The sequence below is a fragment of the Oratosquilla oratoria genome, chromosome 26 (genome assembly GCF_046742065.1).
Source record: "Oratosquilla oratoria isolate Oo_2021 chromosome 26, ASM4674206v1, whole genome shotgun sequence".
In the NCBI taxonomy this organism is placed as follows: domain Eukaryota; kingdom Metazoa; phylum Arthropoda; class Malacostraca; order Stomatopoda; family Squillidae; genus Oratosquilla; species Oratosquilla oratoria.
The window spans coordinates 56092058-56105030 of NC_134802.1; the positions used below are offsets into that span (position 1 = coordinate 56092058).

A 12973-nucleotide genomic window follows, 5' to 3' on the forward strand; every position below is an offset into this window, starting at 1 on the left:
AGAGGGGGACAAGGGGATAGGGGGAGAGTGGGCGTGGGGGAAAGGGGAAAAAAGGGGAGGGCGTGGAGGGAAAAGGGAGAGGGCGTGGGGGGAGAAGGGGGAAGGCCTGAAGAAGGGGGAGGGCACGGGAAAGGGGGAAAAGGGGGAGGGCACTGGGGAAATGGGGTACAAGGTGGAAGGGCATTGAGAAGAGGGGGACAATGGGGAGGGCGTGGGGGAGAAGGGGGAGGGCAGAAGGGAGAAGGGGCAAGAGGGAGGGCGTGGGGGGAAGGGGAGAGGACACGGGCGACAATGGGACAAGGGGGAGGGCGTGGGGGAGAAGGGGGAGGGCACGGGAGAGAGGGGGAGAAGGGGAAAGGACACGGGGAGAGGGGGAGAAGAGGAATGGAGGAGGGCACGAGGGAGATGGGGTAAAAGATGGAAGGGCAGGGGGAAAGAGGGGAAAGGGGGAAGGGAGGAGGACACGGGGAGAGAGGGAGAAAAGGGGGAGGGCACGGGGGAGAGGGGGAGGCTTGGGGGAGAGGGGAAGAAGGGGTCACGCTTCATGTAGCAAGGATATTTCCAGAACAAGTTCCTCTATTCAGAGACGTCATGGCTTGCACAGCATGATGCAATAGTTTTGTAAACACACACACACACACATACACACACACACACACATACATACACACACACACACACACACACACACACACACACAGAAGTACCCATAGATCGGTCATATAATACGATCTTTGAGCTCTGTTCCGGGAGGGAAATGGCTGTCGATCACGAGTCCCACACGTGATCCAAAAACCATGGTGAATGACACACACACACACACACACACACACACACACACACACAGAGTGAAACTAAGATTGAAACAGAGCTACGGATAAGGCTACGATGAAGACCAAAATTAAAATTAACTAAAAAAAAAAGGTGCTACATGGGGGGGTGGGGACAGGCAGTGACATGCAACCCACTGGGCCACCTGACTCCCCCCTCCCCCCTTCCCCCATTCCTTAGTCCCTTCTTCGATTGGAATTCACAAGAAGAAACTAGAGATCAGCGAGATGGAAAACGAGAGGACAGGGGGTTATTTGAATGGAAGAACAAATGCAGTGATTTAAATGTGGAGGGTGGATGTGAAGGAAGGATGTGGAGGGTGGATGTGAAGGAAGGATGTGGAGGGTGGATGTGAAGGAAGGATGTGGGAGTTGTGGATGAAGAGTGTGGAGTTTGTGGATCAAGGGTGTAGACCAGTGGTAACCCGGAGTACCTGTCCCCCCCGTGGGATACGAAACCTAGGGGTGCGAGACATGATAGCCAGCGTAACGGTACTGTATATTTACCACTACAAAGCATAATGTGCATTCATTGTATCCTACTAATTGGCATATTTATTTGAAATAAAAAAGTACCTTTGTTCAGTAATGGAATATATCTAGTCATTTCTCAGCAAGGTACATATCACTAATCCTTTTCGTATGTTTGCATTGTAATTATATTGGATGGGAGTACGAAAACATTTTTTCTGGGATAATCAAGGGGTACTAAGGACACTGAAAATGGTTAAGAACCATTGGTGTAGAGGATGTGGAAGGAGGCTGTGGAGGATGTGGATGAAGAGTGTTGAGGATGTGGAGGAAGGATGTGGGGTTTATGTGGAGTGGTGTGGAGTGTATGTGGAGTGGTGTGGAGAGTATGTGGAGTGTATTATGGGTTACAAATATTTTGTAAAGGACTTTTTATTCGAAAAAAGTAAAAGGATCGAGAAACCTGAGATGAGAGTGGGATGGAGTGGGAAGGAGTGGGGGAGGAGAGGAGGGGGAGGCGTAGGAGCAACTAGACGGGAAAATGGGAATTTCACAAACTGTACACCCAAAATCCCACAGATAAATATCCCACGAATCAAAATCCCATAGTCAATATCCCATTGTTCATAATCCCCCGCATAATCATCAAAATCCCACATATCTAAATATTCCAAGATGTTGATAGTATGAATATACGCCATATTTATGTTAAAGTATACTTTCATTTTGAGAGACACTGTACGGGATTTTTACCAATGGGATTTTGGATGTGGGATAATGACCAATGGGATTATGACCCTATGGGATTAAGTCATGGATTCATTTCACAAATGTATGTACAGAACTAAACGATAAAATTAATAGAAACATATATTTCCCACGTCTGTCTTTTAATTAGTGGAAATTAATATTTCCTAATCGTGGCATCATGAGTTATGAGCATTTTATGTAAAACGAACTACTATTTATACAAGGATTAAAATTTACCGTTTCTATTGGAAAAATGTGAACTACACTTTGTAGAAATATTACGAACTACTCTATATGGTTTTAAATAGTGCTACATAAAGGTTAGGAACTACTCTTTGTAACAAAGCTGTGAACAACTCTTAGTATAAAGGACAGTAGCTGTTGATACTAGTGGGGTGCTCATACTGATAAAGTGAAAAAAATTATCTTTGTAACAAAGTTGTGAAAAACTCTTTGTAAAAAGGTCAGTAGCTATCGATACAAGTAGTGCTCATACTGATAAAGTAAAAGTAATTATCTTTGTAACAAACTTGTGAACAACTCTTAGTAGTACTCATACTGATAAAAATAAAAATAAAAATCATTCTCTTTGTAACAAAGTTGTGAACAACTCTTAGTAGAAAGGTCAGTAACTGTTGATACAAGTGGTGCTCATATTGATAAAGTAAAAAAAAGTAATTCTCTTTGTAATAAAGTTGTGAACAGCTCTTAGTAAAAAGGTCAGTAGCTGTTGATACAAGTAGTGCTCATACTGATAAAGTTAATAAAAAAAAGTAATTCTCTTTGTAACAAAGTTGTGAACAACTCTTAGTAAAAAGATCAATAGTTGTTGACACAAGTAGTTCTCATACTAATAAAGTAAAAAAAGTAATTCTCTTTGTAACAAAGTTGTGAATAACTCTTTGTAAAAAGGTCAGTAACTGTTGATACAAGTAATGCTCATACTGATAAAGTAAAAAAAAAAGTAATTAATGTACAAAATCAAGTGCACTCAGCAACGGAAACTACATTTACATTATTCCATTTACTTGTGCAGTGACCACTTTGCATCAGTAACCACAGTCCAGAAGGGTAAAGGGGGTATCACACTGGGCTATTTTTCCTCCGACATCCTACCTCCAACCTCCATTCGAATAACCAGAATATGACTTCGCTAACAGAAATCTAGATTTTTCTAAGAACATTTCAAGAGTATGTCTAACACTCGCATAGGTCAACAATCTCTTAGTTCATCGTTCAGCTTTGCTATATATATATGACCGAAAAAAAAAGAAATTATATTTGGAGATTTGAAAAATTCAAATATTTTAAGCGAAGTCGTTTTTAGTCGAATTCTCAACGGTCGTCGCTGGTGAAGCCCGTGGAAATCCAGTATGATAACCCCTTTAGTGTTGCCACCGTTTCCAGAAAGGTTCGGTCAGAAGCAAGCATTGTTGATTGGCGTGAACGAAATATTTAGAAACTATGGACAATACTTGTTACTCCATTCTGGAATGACATATTTACGTCTTCGTTTTACCGACAGACGGTTTCGTTCGGCAGATTCCCTGGGCTATTTTTCCTCCGACTGTCGGAGCAAATTTGCAGCCCGTAACTCCCAGAAAGGAATCCGAATGCTGGAGTTAGAATAAAATCCTCTAGCATATCAATTTCCTATGGATTTTTGTCGAGAAAACAAAATAGTTTGCCATAAAGATTCTACGACGGAAAAAAGTTCTGGATGTTGGCGATACCGCCGATTAATCGGAAGTTGAAGGAAACACAGACCAGTGTGATAATCCCGTCATACATTTAGATCGTTCTTCTTATTCGGAGTTTCCTCTATTCAGAAGTTTCCAAAATTCGGAACACATCGTTCTTAAATTGAGAAAATTTTGAGTTGCTGGTTTTCCGCGATATATTGAAAATAAACAAATAAATAAATAAATAGATAAATGAATGAATAAATGCAAATTTTGGGGGGATAGTTATAATTACATCTAAACCACTTGATCATAGTCTATGATGGTACAAATAGTATGTGATGCTGTCATTGGTTGGTGCCTTGATGTCACGTGACCAAAGACGCCTGGGTCACGTGATCATTTCGAAGACGCTTGGGTCACGTGATCACTTCTGAGTCTCGTAGCAAAACGCTCGAAACCAAATATCTAGAAACAAAATATCTAAACCTTATGACCAAAAAAATCTATTGAACTGTGATACTAATAATACACAATAGTTTTAAAGAGGAGAATTACAAAAAAAATCTGAAATGCCTATAGAATAGTATTAACATGCAACACACCTGAAACAAATTCTTAAACATTTCCTCGTGGCGCAGTGGTTACAGTTCTCGCCTGCCACTACGGCGGTCCGGGTTCGAGTCCCGCCCAGGGCTGAAAATTTTCAGTATCGCTGTGCTGCGGGCTGTTACTCCAACTCTCGTGGGCGCGGGGAGTTGGGTATGTGTGTGCGTGTAAGGTCACAGTATTACCCAGAGATCGGTCATACGAGCTCTGAGCTCTCATCCGGGAAATTAATATCTGTCGATCACGAGTCCAACACGTGATCCAAAACCATGGTGAACCTCCCAATAGCACAGCATAAAGAGGGACCTTCCCTAGGTACAAAACTGATTAAAATCATTTTACATCAGTAGAAAAAAATATATATAAGGTTCGCCATTACGCTGATGACGTATTTCACCATTCTATACAGGTTAATGTTAAACTGTATTCGATTTAAAGATATTTCTATGCCCAAGAGTTTTGATGTGCATATCGCCAGCTGAAGTCCACTTCCAGTGTATATTACTATACACAGATCTGATGTATTAAAATATCTGTGTTACTACAATTAAATGTATAATATCTACAGTGAAAAAGGAGAGGGAAAAGATGGTTTTCCTTTTATCAGACACGCCGGTGAGATAAATGTAGGTTTTTTGGTATAAAAACAGTGATGTCGACATTATCGTCTGCATCGTCAAATCTATCACTAGTAAATGATCGATGCATTTATTAGATTCCATTCAATATTCGAATGCACGTCGATGCGATGGAGACCAACTAAATCCAATTTAGTTCATTTGTTTTTTATTTATTTACCAAATGTCCTCACTTACGCAGAACTTTGTATACTATGTTCTCGTGTCAATATCAACAGCGTTAGAATAAATAAATTTGTGTACGATAATTCTTTTAAAAATTTATAATAAGGAACTGCAAATCGTTAAAAAAACGGTTATTTGATATTTGAAATCGACAAGAGGGTGCAAAATCGGCCACACAAAAAGCGCTAGATTTGTGAACAAAGACAGCGAATAAACAGCACTTTCCAAGTGGATTCACTTGTTCTAAATGAACCACTATAGCAATAACTAACCCATTTAAATTCTAGCCATTTCTATTTTTGTATACATGTATTTGTTGTACATTTTATATATATATATATATATATATATATATTATATATATATATATATATATATATAAATATATGTTTGTATATATATTTATTCAAACAAAAGACACAACACTCAGCAGTAGATATTTTGTGTCCGTGATACAGTAATGTGACGGCACACTAGGCTAGCTTGCTACTTGCTTTCGCTACTCCGTTTGAGTAGGAGCTACTTCGATTACAATATTGTAGACTTCCGTAAGAACATCTGAACAATTTATTTAATATCCGTACACATTTTATTTCTCTTAATTCGTCATTCAGCTTCTCACTATGACGCAAGAGTAATTTGACAAATTTTTAAATTTGAAAAAAAAAAAAATTGTCACCGAAGTCGTTTCTACTCAAACGAAGTAGCAAAAGCAAGTAGCATGCTAGCGAGAAATGCCTAGTGTGCCGCCACCTCTACACAGAAATGAATTGGTAAACGTTTAGTTTACGTAACCATACTGAACGTATATACGAACGCACGCACGCAAACGCATGTGATCCACCCTCCCCCTCCCCTCCCCACCGTCCGGCTGAAGGCGCAAAACAATATTATCATTATTTTTTTTTTTTTTTTTTCGATATGAAAATAGCCAAAACACAAATCAAATCGAGCGATTCATTATGGGAACGATAAAGAGGGCAATAAGATCATTTTACTGGCTGAGGTCTGTCTGCCCACTCCGTGGAGATTAGGTACATATTTCGTAAAAGCACTTGAATATGGATATGTGGCAACCCCCACAAAAAATGTAGGAACAAGTCAACAAACCATGCAGGAACATTTGAAAAAGAAAAAGAAAAAAAAAATATATATATATATATATATACATATATATATATATATATATATATATATATATATATATATATATATATATATATATATATATAATGTGTGTGTGAACATCTGAACAAGAACATCTAGGAACATTTGAACAAAAATCTCAAGGAACATCTGAACCAGAACACCCAGGAACATTAAAAACATTTGAACAAAACAACGTTCAGCAAGCACAGTTATGAGAGCAAAAATAGAGGCAAAGCAGCGAGTCCTAGTTCGGGTAAATTGCGGAGAATAAGATTAATTTTAATACACAAGACCACTTATACGTTACCTATTTAGTAAGTTAAATATCTACTTAGTAATTCACTTGACTGTTTATTTATTTTGTGATGAGTTATGTAACATGATTCCTGGTGCTTTGACACGTTACGTACAAATGTAATGCACAATTTTTACTCGATTTATTCATATTTCATGTTATTTGTAAACTGAAAGATTGTTCATGACATCTGCGGAACACATTTTCAATGATCATTCAACAGCGCGTCATAAATGTAGTTACGTATGGAAATATTTCTAATTAAAACGAACGCGCAGCAAAAATATGCATCACTGAATATTAATCTTGATCTATGTCCATTCCATTGATCACTTCGTAATGGACACTGTAGCAACGGGCCCCTCAGCCAAAACAACTTCGTTTTCTTGTTTATCTGATTTTTCTTTATACTTACCCACATTAAGAACAGAAGTTTGATTGGTTATAATTTTTAATGGCGTTTTTATGTTCTTTGATTCGACTATACCCTTATAAAGGGGGAAGAATATTTGGTGTATATACGTCTTTTTCCTGAGATTAACGAGAATGAGCTAACCTGAACTTACTTACACATTTAATGATTTACTTTAAAAAGTTAAAACATGACATTTTACAAACCTAGGGATCTTTCTTGGTGTTACTAAAATGTTCTATAAACACTTTAAAGATGTACTATTTAAGAGAGTGATTTCTATTACCAGATTATTGAAGACGACCTACACGAGCTTACTAGTGTGGAGGATAGTTTATATAATTTATTTTGGTTAATACAAGGCGATTCTAATCGTCTCTTAGGCGATCCCAGACTCTCAAAGAGCGAGACGAACACATCCATTTTCTATGATGGGTAGTAAATTGTCTCCAGCATTCTTTCGTCGTTTTTTTTTTTATTACCATCTCCTTGAATTATAATTAATTTTCAATTTATAGACTCATGGGTTTGTTTAGCTATTTATTCTTTGATCTGCTTATTAGCTTGTTGATCTTCCTTTGTTTATTAGTTTGTTGGTCTCTATTTTTCTACTTATTTGTGCGTTCGTTTATCTATTTGCATATCAATTCATTTATCTGTTTATTTCGTATTTTTAAATATATTTCCTTGGATTATTTACTTGATTTCCATTTATATACCCGTGGATTTATCGATCTATTTATTCACTTGATTATTAAGTTATTAATGTAATCATTCCTTACTTAAATGTACATTTGTTTGTTTGGATATTCATCTACTTCGTGTATCAACCAACGTGTTGTTTATTCACATTTGTCAGGAAAGTCCTACACAGACTACCATATGCATTCAAGCAAAGAAAATGAAAAGGGACAGAGAAATTTGAGAAAATGAAAGACAAGACAAAATTTTAGTGGTTTCGTTTTACTTCTAAAAGTCTCAGATATGCATTTATGCTCTTATGACACATACCTATGGATTTCTGTTGTGGATCTGCGAGCACACACATTATATATATATATATATATATATATATATATATGTGTGTGTGTGTGTGTGTGTGTGTGTGTGTGTGTGTGTGTGTGTGTGTGTGTGTGTGTGTGTGTGTGTGTGTGTGTGTGTGTGTGTGCGTGAACAATAGCCCCAATGTTGTGAAATGTATAAACTCCAGAAAACAATGAGGGAGTAAACCAGCTGGAAACCACCTTATTCTTTGTTTACCTTCTCATAATGCACAGGAAAGGAGCTTTGAGGAAGCACAACTCACTGTTTCCTTAGAGCCAACTTACCTTCAGATTCGTTTCTGAATTTCGATTAAAGTATATGCGCGCGTGTGAGTCTGTGTGTGTTTTTCCGTCTATCTGCCTGTCTGTCTGTCTCTCTCTATAAAGGACCGAGATGGTACTGTCACGTAAAATGTATGGATGAAGACAGTATGGTAAAGTTTACGAATTAAGAGTAAATGGAAAGATACGAATAGGAAGACCAAAAATACAGTCAGGAGATGAGTGACTGGAGAAGAAGGGCGTGAAGATGGAGGAGGCAAAGAAGGAATATCGTTAAAAGGTCATAATGTAGGCGAGATCCATGTATAGAAAATAATCAATGAAAGGATTAAGAAGACGAAACAAAACATAGCATATGTCATGAAAGCTGGAGTTAAATTACTTATGATATGTCCATTTCAATTATGAGTGGGAAGAAAAATAGTTCTGTCCTTTCTCATTTTATACGAAATTTGGCTTTTATGTATGTATGTATATATATATTATATATATATCATTCTCTACAAATAGTTCCTCATTAGATTCTACAAGCTTAAATTTCTATGAAATAAGGGGTCCCCTTGCATACACACATACCAGCCATTCATCACCATGATATTTCCATTTGGAGAAAGAACGCAGTGTTTCCGGCCAGGTGTGCCTTGAATTTCTGAGTCTGAATGTACAAACTCTGGTTCACCGACTTCTTGTTGGCGTGTTACGTGTTACGTGTGTGTGTGTGTGTGTGTGTGTGTGTGTGTGTGTGTGTGTGTGTGTGTGTGTGTGTGTGTGTGTGTGTGTGTGTGTGTGTGTGTGTGTGTGCGCGCGCGCGTGTGAACATTTAAACACTGAAAGGGACATTTATATTCAAAGCCTTTTGAGAGTTGATTGAAAACAAACACTCTTAAGTTTGTGTCCACTAATGAAGCAGTCTTGAGAGTCATGTAATGTTATACTATGTGGTTATTGAAATGTAAATACATACACACGCGCGCGCGCGCAAACACACACACATACACAGAGAAACACACATCAAGGCACTCATACATATACAAACACATACAAACACACAAACATACATTTAGGCACAAGTACATACATACACGAATACATATACACATAGACACATACATACACAAATACACACGCACATACGAACGCACACACGCACACAAAGTCACCCACACACTCTCCCCTTCCACAAATCAATATCATCCAGCACCGAAGAGAGAGAGAGAGGGAGAGAGAAAGAGAGAGGAAGAGAGAGAGAGAGAGGGGGGGGAGGCGAGAGAGAGCCACCAATTGTCACTTTGTGAGCTGCTCAAACCTTGTGAATCCTTTCCTTCCCATAAGGTTCGAAACGTCACAATAAACTTCGAAGTTTCGAAGCGGGTCATGCGTGATCAACGGAGGGTAACGGTATGCCAGACGGTAACCATGGTAACCGGGAGAGTGGGTGGAGGGAGAGGGGGAGTGAGGGAGGGGAGACGATTCTCCTCCACCTCCTCCTCCCTCACACACCCTCCACTCCAGTACCAGCGGTCAAGAATAAGTCTTTGGTTATTAGTTAATGTTTTGTGTCCTATAATTCCTTTTAGCAAAATGGCGCCATCGTCTGATGACGTAGTTTGTGTGTACCTTTCCTGGCTGAATCCAGTCCGTTTTATTCAGGTTAAAAGTATTTCCCGGACCGATATGGACCAGAAGGACGCATCTTACGAAATCGCACGACGGTGAGCAAAATAATCTCCTTATTCGAAACTTCTAACATCTAGAATACATCCTGATATTCGAAAATATCAGAGAAACGTGCTTCCGGTATCGGGAATTTTTTCTCGATTTCGGAAACTTTCGTTCCGATTATTATTATTATTAGAAAATTCCGAATTTTGGGGATTCCTTATAAGAGAAAATAATAATAACAATAATAATTTTATTTGGCATTGAAGTGCAGATACAGAAAAGAACACTTAGTTCGAAATGACAATTACAAATGCCGAGGATAACACAACAAAAGTATGTAAGCTTATTTCCATTGTGGTCCTCAATAGACTGATTTCCTACACTTTGTCTTATTCTAAATATTAGACGACGCTGAGCGGAGTCGGGAATTGATGCAGCCCGGAGACAAAGAAACGGACACAGGGGACGCGACCTTACCTTTACCCAGGGTGCTGGGCACGCGTAGCTGGGACAAATGGCAGTCATCGACAATCACTAAGATGTCTCCGCGACTGTAGTTCAGAAAAAAATATATGCACACACACACACACACACACACACACACACACACACACACACACACACACACACACACACACACGGGTTCGAATCCCGCCCAGGGCTGACATAATTTCAGTATCGCTGCGCTGCGAGTCGTTACTCCAACTCTCGTGGGTAGGGAGTTGGGTGTGTGTGAGTGTAAAGTCACATCATTACACATAGGTTGGTCATATACGAGCTCTGAAGCTCTCTTCCGGGAGGGTAATAGATGTCTATCACGAGACCAACACGTGATCCAAGACCATGGTGAAATCGTGGTAAATCACACACACACACACACACACACACACACACACACACATATATATATATGACTGGCCTTATAGCTGTGTGTACGACTTTTTCCCTACCCTGTACAAGTGTGATTGTAGGTATTAACAATAGAGCGTTATCTTTATTGGTTTGCTACCCACTTCCTTGTTAGGTGAGGTTGGGTGATGTTAGGTGATGTTAGGTCAGGTGAGGTGAGGTTAGGTGAGATGAGGTTAGGTTAGGTGAAATTAATAAGTGCACTGGGGGATTCGAACCTTCCCCAGCCGAACACGCTAACAAATGGATCACCCCACCCATCCCCAACACGAGTCCGTCTCGTGTTAAGTTCAGGTAATACAACAGTAGAGATGTCAGATCCGTTGGGCTTCGAACTCGGTTAATATAACAAGCTGGGTCGAGGACTAAAGCGCCACAGCAATGCTCTCTCTCTCCCCTCTCTCTCTCTCTCTCTCTCTCTCTCTCTCTCTCTCTCTCTCTCTCTCTCTCTCTCTCTCTCTCTCTCTCTCTCTCTCTCTCTCTCTCTCTCTCTTGTTATGTACATTGTTCCTGGCGCGCCAAAATTTCCAAACAAAGTTGCACCTTCTGTACAAGTTCGTTAGGCCCCAGACATCAAACTCTGTGCGTGCAAGAAGGACATACACAGAGATCGTAAACTTCCAGAGTCCTTTGGTTGAATGGACACCAGCAAAGCGAGCTGGGGGGGGGGGGACTATCCCCCCAGCAGCGAGTTCTTTCTGTACTGGGGTACACCGCGTTCTGGGATCGATAGGTTTCTTCTGCTGGTGTGGCGAAAAACGATGTCCGTGCTATCAGCCACTCACTATCACACTAGTCAGCGGTTGACGGTATTGCCCGGTATAGGGGTTATCACATTAGGCTATTTTTAACTCCAACATCCTACCTCCAACTTCCAGTTGAATAACTAGAATAGGACTTCGCTTACATACATCTAGACTTCTCTAAGAACATGTCAACAGTGTGTCTAACATTCGTATATGTTTACAATCTCTTAGTTCGTTATTCAGGTTTGTTATATATAACGGAGAGATAATCTGTTATCTGTAGAAAACGAAATTTTGTAACCGAAGTCGTTTTTACTCAAACGAACTCTGAACGGTCGACGCAGGTGGAGCCTGTGGAAGCCCAGTGTGATAACCCCCCTGTATTGTGTCTGTCGTCAGGCGATTTTATTCAGTCAAGAAGAAACATTCCCCTCCTCCCCTTTTCGCAGCGAAAGAGTTTATCTTATATTTCGGCGCCAACTGGGCTTATTTTGGCGCCAACTGGGTTTATTTTGGCGTCAACGGGTGCTTATCTTGAATGCTTTGGCGACAGTTTAACCTTGACATTTTGGAGCCAGCAACATTACACTGACACATATTCTAACAACCTTTTCTTCGTGCTTTGGTCCCATTAGCTGACAAAATAATCACCAAAATGTCTCACCAGCAACTTTACCTTAACGCTTGACGACAGCACCTTTACATTAATGTTTGGCGTTGACAACTTAAGTCTTAAACTTTGGAATTGACAACCCAATCTTAACGTTTGGCATAAAGAATTTTCCCATAACGTTTGCCAATGGCAAATTGGTCTAAACGTTTGGCGTAAACAACTTACGCGTCTAGCGTTGGCAAAGTAATCTTAACGTTTGGTAATATCAACGTAATCTTAACGTTTGCCATCAGGAAATTAAACGTTTGTTATTAGCATGAAAAATCTTACCTTAGTTTTCAGTTGCCAGATTGTTGGTCTTGGTTTGATGCGGAACTACAAGTGGGGAGGATTGCAAAACAGTCCTCTCCCCATTCTGAAAAAGTGATAATAATAAATCAAACAAAATAAGATATAACAAACACAAGTCTTACAAGACGTAGCACAGCGAGATTATAAAACAAAATCATTACAAAAGAGTCTTTGCTTTCTCAGAGGTCAGATTAGTTTTAATTCAGGGAACGAAATTACTTGTGGTTCTGAAAACTTGGTTTGTTGTAGGTTTGATTTTAGTTGCAGTTCTAAGAACCAGTTACTTAGTCGTTCTAAGAAGAAATGTAGTTACGACTCTGAAAAACTAGATTTCTTATTGCTTTGAGAAGCACTCTATCAATTCCT

At 39.5% G+C, this 12973-nt stretch overlaps 1 protein-coding gene across 2 annotated transcripts in view; it reads right to left on the reverse strand.

Moving 5' to 3' along the window:
• The window catches only part of LOC143039233 (facilitated trehalose transporter Tret1-like), a 164748-nt gene that overhangs the window by 74743 nt on the left and 77032 nt on the right, over positions 1–12973 (reverse strand). For both annotated transcript variants that reach the window (XM_076209103.1, XM_076209101.1), the window contains exon 2: positions 12587–12671. The gene's annotated coding sequence lies outside the window, so the exon portion shown is untranslated. The remainder of the gene's footprint in view (positions 1–12586; positions 12672–12973) is intronic.